This window comes from Mustela putorius, unplaced genomic scaffold, assembly GCF_011764305.1.
Source record: "Mustela putorius furo isolate JIRA1106 unplaced genomic scaffold, ASM1176430v1.1 tig00003859_pilon_pilon_pilon, whole genome shotgun sequence".
Lineage (NCBI taxonomy): Eukaryota > Metazoa > Chordata > Mammalia > Carnivora > Mustelidae > Mustela > Mustela putorius.
In genome coordinates this window covers 2,722,242-2,730,049 of record NW_025422011.1, presented here as the reverse complement: position 1 = coordinate 2,730,049, position 7,808 = coordinate 2,722,242, and the positions used below count along the sequence as shown (strand labels likewise).

The 7,808-nt window shown below is 54.8% G+C and overlaps 1 protein-coding gene across 1 annotated transcript in view; it reads left to right on the top strand.

Moving 5' to 3' along the window:
* The first annotated feature begins 302 nt into the window (after positions 1-302).
* CD82 (CD82 molecule) overlaps positions 303-7,808 on the top strand; it is a 49,723-nt gene continuing 42,217 nt past the window's right edge. Inside the window, exon 1 of the mRNA XM_004763192.3 lies at positions 303-446. The gene's annotated coding sequence lies outside the window, so the exon portion shown is untranslated. The remainder of the gene's footprint in view (positions 447-7,808) is intronic.

The window sequence follows — 7,808 nt, the reverse complement described above, 5'->3', positions numbered from 1 at the left end:
CGCGACCCGGGTAGGGGTAGGAGCCGGGATCCGGCCTTGAGGGGCCGGGTGGCAGCAGCGGCGCAGAGTACCTATCTGAGGAGGCGTGGCGAGGAGGCGGGCACAGGGGCAGGCCTGGCGCGTGAATTAGGGAGGCCACAACGAGCGGGGCGGGGCAAGAGGAGCCCCTCCCACCCCCAGGCCGGGGGCGGGGCTTACGGGTATCTCCTAGGGAGGCCTGGTGGGCGGAGCCGGGTACGGCTTGGAGGCAGCAACATTCCGGCAGGGCAGGGGGGCGTGCCCAGGGCGTGTCATCCGGGGGCGGGGCCTGCTCCAGTCCCTGCGTTCCCCGACGGTCGCCAGGAGAACTGCAGAGTGACTGAGCTCAGAGCTGCGCAGTCGGACGCGGGTGGGCGCGAGCGGGCGACGCCGGGCTTGCAGCGCCGAGCAGAAAGCAAAGCCAGAAGGTGAGAGGGGCAGGGGGGAGGCCGGCCGGACCAACAGCAGCAAAGTTAGTTTTCGTCTCCACTTCCAGAGCCCGCCTGGGCGGCTTTCTCGGAGCAAGTGACAGCAGCAGCTGGTGGGTGAAAAGGAGCCTAAGTCCCCGAGTCCTGACCCCCAGTTTTCCGGCTGTGTCGTCTACCAGCTGTGTGGCCCCGGCCCCGGCCCCGACTCCCCCACCCTGCTCTGGGCTTCTTGGATTCCGTAAACGGAGTAGGTTGAACCAGGTGAACTCCATGCTCCGGTTGCCCTTTCTCACGAAAGCCCTGGAAAGCGAGGGCTGGCAGGTGAGAGCGGACTGCAGTTCAGTCGCCGGTGTTCACAGCGTGCTGGCTGGTTCTCCCTGCCCGGTGGCGCTGGGCCAAGGGAACGTTCCCCTAGAGTTAAGCGAACTACTTTAAAGTTCACACTAGTTTCTCCGATGGGGCTTGAACCCACAAGCCCCGGGGAAGCAGGGTAAAGCAAGGAAATGTCAGTCTCGCCTTCCCCCTAACACTGAGATCCCAGTAACACTTCAGACCACATCCTCAGCAGAGGCTTTTGTCCCCTTCCTGGGGCATTTCCAGGTGACCTGGCCTGGGAGGCCGTGGTTGGAAACCAGGGGACAAGTTCTTGGTGGGGTGGGGAGAGAAGGGGAAAACCCCGACAAACTTTGGGTCCAGAGTCAACCCTGGGGCCCGGGGCTCTTGCTGCATGCTCAGGGTTAGTTCACTGGCCTGGAGGTTTCTGTTCCTGGTGCTAGTGTGTGCTCTGTGCCAGGGCCATTGTAGCTAGGCAGCCTCATTCAGTGGGCACGATCTGAAGCTCTGGGACCAAACTGATTAGGATTGCACTTCCCTCCAAGCTTCAGTTTCTGCGTCTGTAAAATGGGAGTCCTGGCAGAATCCAAGGGCAGTGGCGAGGACTAAACAGAGTAATTCATATACAGTGTTTAGCAAGGTGTCAGGCACCCAGTCAGCCCTCGCTATATGACAGCTGCTCTGAGGCAGGCAGGCAGGTGATGGACTGGCTTCCTGCCTGGGAATGAGCCTGTTTTTGGAGAGCAGGCTGCAGCCATTCTTGACCCTGTGAGTGCCAGAAATTGCCACCTGCCACCTGCATCACTTTGTCCATTTCACATTTGGGGAGTGTGTCATCTGGACCAAAAAGTGGCTGAGTTTTCTGTCATAGCGCTTGGGGCTGGTGGTTGTCCAGTTACAATGTTTACTGAGCACCTACTATATATGAAATGGAGCTAGGGGATACAGAGAAGACCTAGACAGACCTGGGCTCTGCCCTCATTTGGGGCTCCTGACAGTCAGGCTCCACCATGCCCCTGCTGGGGAAGATAACACACACCCAGAGCCTGGAGCCAGATGAGATTTCATGGGTTTGCGCTGCTCTGGTGTCTGGAGCCCAGCTATTCCACTGAACACTTGTCTTGGGTTGAAGGTGAGGGTCAATGTGGGCACTTGTTAACCTGTTCAGTCAAGGCTGGGCACCGAAGGAGACCGGGGGTGCTGCATGTCGGTTCCCGGAATGTCCTGGGGAGATGAACCCTGGAACACTCTGGAACCAGCTAGAAAGTAGTATGGGACAGAGTGTGACTGAAGCCTGCTCTATAGGGAGGAGACTGTGTGTGCCTTTCAGAGGGGAAGGTGCTTAGAAGCAGTGAGATCCTAGAGAAACCAGGGCAGAGGGTGAGGAGCTCCTGGGCTCCCAGGAGCCAGTCCTGATTGGGCTTGGATCTGCTTGGGGCCTCAGTCTCCCCTGTCCAAGCATGTGAACAGCTCAAGATTAGAGTGTGGTATTGTGGGGGAGGAAGAGGGTCACTAAGTGGGATCCATGGTGGGGGATAGGGGGGTAGGGGGTTGGGGAACGAGAAGATGTTCATTTCAAAGAGTACTTAGGAAGCAAATACTAGAAGTGCCCCCCCCTCCCTTCCAGCCCACATGACGCATGACAAAGGATGACACACTGCCTCTATCCTCAGTTGCTTACTGCCTGGGAAGGGATACCAGTGACCCTGACAGGAGATCAATGAAAAAAGTATTACAGGGAACTTTCATGGAAGAGGTGGATTTGGAGTGGGTCTTAAGAATTGGGAAGGTTTCCCCTGCTGCAGTGACAGTTTTGGGCATTGGGCAGAGGAAAACACCTAGGCAAAAGCGGGAGGTCACCGTGTTCAGGGACTTTTTAAGAAACTGCTAGTTTGATCAGTCTGGCCAAAGAATTGGGACTCAGCAGGGCTGTGAAGGGGGGAATGGTAAGTTGGATTAACTCATGGAGGGCCTTCAATGCCAAGGTGAGATGTTTGGATCTGATTTGCAGAAAGTGAGAGCCACTGAAGGTTGTTGAACCGGGGAGTGACGTATTCAGAGGGGCGCTTTAGGAAACCAGTTTGCCAGATGTGCTGGGGTGAGGGACTCAGTGGTCAAGGGAGAAGGATCGCAGGCCTGTGGTGATGGGGAAGGAGGGAGGGACTTGCGGGCTTTTGGGGTGTCTGCTGCTAGGAGTGAAGGAAGAGGTGACATCAGAGGGGTGGGTGGAGAGCCAGGGTGACTAGGGGATGTGTGCCCTGTTTTTTTTCGTATTCCTCCCCCCAGCCTTGACCCTAGTGTCTAGCAGGGGCTCAGAGGTGCTGGGGAGGGTGAGGCATGCTTTGGAGTGATAGGGAGGGAAGCTGCCCAGTAGGCCCAGTATTTGCCTGTGAGGAGGCCAACCACAGGCTCAGGGCCTCTGTCCCAGGCCCTACGGGGCGAGAGGTTGTGGGGGGGACATCTGGGCAAGTGGTGGGAGCTTGCTCCAGCCAGAAGTGGGTTTGAGAGCAGCGTAGGTGGGGAGAAGTGCCTGGGGCTCTCCCCTTCCTGGCTACAGTCCAGGGAGGGCTGGGGCGAATGGTCAGGCGGTGGGGACACCAATTTCCCACGTGTGGGGGTGTGGGTTTTGGTTGGCTCTTCTCAAGTTTCTGCCAAGTGGGGCAGTCCCGTCTCTCTCTCTTCCCTTCTCTCCTCTCTCTCTCTCTCTCTTTCTCTCAGCCTCAGACTTTTGAGCCACTGCCTAGCTCTCCCTCCCCCCAATACCTCCCCAGCCTGAGGACCCAACCCTGTTCCACCTGAACACCAGACAGCCCCCTCCTGGCCTGAGGCTGAGCAGACCCAAGCCTCGAACATTCCCGTGGATTTGGAGAATCTGGGGCCAGCTGGCACCCCCTGGTTTGGGCGTGGCCCTGACCCTTTACTCCAGACCGTTATAACCACTTCTTCCACCCCAGGGGAAGCTGAGAGGAGGCGGTTAGGGTTTAATCAAGAGCATCAAACAGTCAGGAGTTGGCTCAGCAAGAGCCTGGGCCCCCCTGTGGGACAGGATGGGGCCAGGGCTGGGGGGCCTGTTTCATCTCAGCAGGAGCTGCTCTGCCCACCGGCTTCCCCTCCTCTAAGCCTGGATCCGAGGAGCCAGGAGGGAAGCCCAGAGGTAAACACAGTGAGCCCTGTGGTATGTGTTGCTTCCCCCCTCCCCACACCCCATCCCGATGTGGCCTGTGAGGAGGCCAACCACAGGCTCAGGGTCTCTGTCACAGGCCCACTTGGTGTCTGGGGGCTGGCTGGTTCCTGACTCACCCCTGGGGTTCCCCCTACACGTTGGTTTTCCTGTCAGCAGCTGATTCACTCTGTGCTGACACAGAGAAGCAGCTGAGCGGGAGAGAAGAGGCCTTGGGTTCTGGTTCTTGGAATTAGTTCCGGCTCCTTTGTTTATAGGTTGTGTGACCTCGGGTAAGTTCCTTCTCCTCTCTGGGCTTCCCTTCTCTGTGGTGCTTCGTTCCTTCCCTTGGCCTTTTAGGAAGTTCTGGGGCCTGGAATCTGTTGTTTGTAAAGTGGAGCCCATGTGAACACATGCACGCGCGCGCGCGCACACACACACACACCCCGGGGTGAACTGCGTGATTCCTCTCACACAGGCAAGAATTGAGACCACCTCCTTCCCTTACCCTTGCTTACTGCACCTGAAGCCGCCTTACCTACCTTCTGCCTGTCTGCCGGATCAGGGAGATGGTAGAGCATGGCGAGAACGGGACTCTGGAGCTAGAATCTTGGTTCTGTCCTTCCCAGCTTTGTGACCCTCTCTGAGCCTCAGTTTCTGAATCTGTGAATTGGGTAATGGGAGCAGCCTCATAGGATGACATGAGCATAGAACAAAAAGTGCATTCCCCGGGGCATGTGCCTCCCCAGTGCAACCCCAGGCTTTCTGAGGGCAAGGAGGTCTGAACGTGGATGGCAGCTTTTTTCTAAACCCTTCCTTTCTCTCCCCCTTCCTCTGTGCTTGTCTGCACTGAGTACTTTACTCTCCCGCTGCTCTTTGGTGGCATATGGAGTGACTCCATGAACCCTCTCAGGCAGGGATTGCCCTGTCCATCTCTGTATCCTTGATTGCTGGCACAAGACCTGGCCCACAGCAGGCTCTCAGGAAATGATGGTTGAATGCATAAGTAAGTGATTCTCCTCGGGGTGGCCCAGCAGGACCCAGCTCGGTGCCAGATCCTTGGCGACTCCTTGGCAAAGGTGGAGCTGGGAAGCCGGGTCTGGATGCCCATGCTTTGCCCTTTGGGCCTGCCCATTCTGCTCCTGGAACCTGGGACCAGGGAGGCGAGAATGGTTTGGCTGGCCTGGGACTGCTTCGGTCAGGGCTTCAGCTTCCCTTGTGAGGCCTGGCCTTTCCCCTCCTGAGAGGGGAACAGCTCGACTTCCTCTGGCTCCAGCCTGGTGAAGGGTCTCTGGCTTAGTTCGTGTTATTTGTGGAAGGTGCTACTGTCCTGTGAGGGCACAGGCTCCAGGCTGGGGGAATGGGAAATTGCCCTGTGGGAGGCCCCTCCCTGACAGTCTCTTTGCAGGCCACTAGGTGTGTCACTCTGGGAGGCCCCTCACTGTCCCTTCTGCCTTCATTCCCCACAGTGGGGGTTTCTGACTCTACTTTGGGCCCTGTGCCTGACTTTTTTTGTTGGTGCTGAGGGGGGGTATCCTGGAAAGAAGTGGTTGTTTCTGAACCTAGGCTTCTAGAACCAATGTAGGAAAGTGGAAGAAGCACTGGAAGTCTGGGTTCACATCCTGGATCTGATGGGAAGTTGCAGGGTGACTTTGTCTAGGGAGGTGAGCCTCTAGGTTGGTTTTCTTTCTTTCTTTTTTAAGATTTTATTTATTTATTTGACAGATTGCAAGTAGGCAGAGAGGCAGGCAGAGAGAGGAGGAAGCAGGCTCTCCACCGAGCAGAGATCCCAATGAGGGGCTCCATCCCAGGACCCTGGGATCATGACCTGAGCCGAAGGCAGAGGCTTAACCCACTGAGCCACCCAGGCGCCCCTAGGTTGGTTTTCTTCTTCAGGCGGTCAGTGCTCCAGAAGCTGGCCTGGGGACCAGCTGGGGTTGGCCTAAGTTGGGAAGGAACCACAAGTGATGTCCCAAACCTAACTGCCTAAAGGTGATTCTTGCCTCTGCTACTTGCCTGCTGGGTGAGACCTTGGGCAAGTGTCTTAGCCCGTCTGTGCATCCATTTTGGCATCTACAATAGGGATCATAATAGTGTTTACCTCATAGGCCTATTGAGAATGATGTGATTTTTTTTTTAAGATTTTATTTATTTATTTGACAGAGAGAGACACAGTGAGCGAGGGAACATAAGCAGGGGGAGTGGAAAAGGGACAGGGAGCCCGATGCGGGGCTCAATTCCAGGACCCTGGGATCATGATCAGAGCTGACGCCAGACACTTAACAACTGAGTCACTCAGGCACCCCAAGAATGATGTGAATTAATATACATGAAGCACTTATGACATGTGCTTGGCACATGGTGAGTGCTACATACATACGTATTTCAGCTGGTTTTGGTAGTGCTGCTATTATTAAGAGGAAGCAGAATTTCAGTCCTTGGGGGGTGAGTCTTTGGGGAAAAGCTTGGTGAATAGCCTGAGAGTGGGGATCAGGAGACCCTAGCCTGTCCTTTATTTGCCTTGTGACCTTGAAAAAGTCACAGCCTTTCTTGGGCTGCAGAACTAGAAACTGTTATCCTGTATTTGCTGCAATTGACTTTTGTAAATGAGGCACACGTGACGTCACAGCTGGCAGTCTCAGGGATTTATTCCGAAAGAGGACTCTGGGTGCCCAGTCCATTCTCCTGCACACCAAGACAGACAGCCAGTGTAGGTGGGCAGGTCCTAGTTTCCCCATGGGGGCTCTGTAGACACAGAATAGCAGAGCTTCCCCCACCCCACAACTGTACTCCAGGCTGAAAAGTAGATGAATAAGTACGTTTAAATACACAATAATGGGATTATACAGATCAGATTGCAGACCTTTATTTTTTCCTCCTTCCTCAATTTTCTGAATCTCCTGCAATGATTCCATAGTCTGATGCTCACGAAAGAAGGAATGGACTTATACAGTAAAGTTATGGAGAAACTTACGATACATATTTAAACAGAAAGATATTATTTGAATTTGGGATCACAGTCTGGTTTTTGTTGTTGATCAATCATATTTGTTCCCAAAGGGATTGGGTGTTGGTTTGATGTATCAATTGCCATGCCTTTTATCAAAAGACGGAGGGAGTGTCTGTGGAAGCAGTGGCTACGTCCACTGGCCTCAGAGCCTGGGAGACGAGTTGGATATATTTGGGAATGTCATCCTAACTTCCATCCCCGGGGAATACACCCTGAACGCTGCCTGCCTAGAAAGCTTTCTACAGTCCTTGACACCAGAGGGCTTAATTTCCTCTTGTAGAGAATAGAGATGATAATAATCTCTCATTCGGGGCCGCGCTACAAGGATTGAAGGATCTTAACATATGTTGAGGTTTTAGAGAGACCCCCTTCTTCTGAATTTGGAACCAAATGGAAACAGATGACAGAGATGGGGCTCGGACAGGAAGCATCAACACTGAGAAGGCTGGCCGGAGAACACGGCTTTAGATCCGGGGCCAAGAGGGCTTTCCAACCGTCTGCCGTCGAACTGGCAGAGTTACCTGTCCGGTCACAAGCAGCGCTGGACAGGGGCCAGCCTCCCTGCAGGAACAGGTGGTAGGAGCGGAGGGCAGCCAGGATGGAAGGCTGCATGCCCCGCCGAGCATGCCCAGTGTGTTTTTGAGACGAGCCAATCACAGAAGCCTCTGTTGGGGTCCAGGAAGTAAGGGAGGAGGCGGAGCGAGACTAGAGGTGTTCTCCTGGTAGAGGTCCCTCCTTAGGGAAACAAGTGGAGAGGACAATATGCGTTCCACTGATAAGTAGAAGGCACTTGGAATGATGTCAGGTAAGCAGTAAGCACTCAATACATGTTGATTTGTCATTGCTAATAATAATGGTA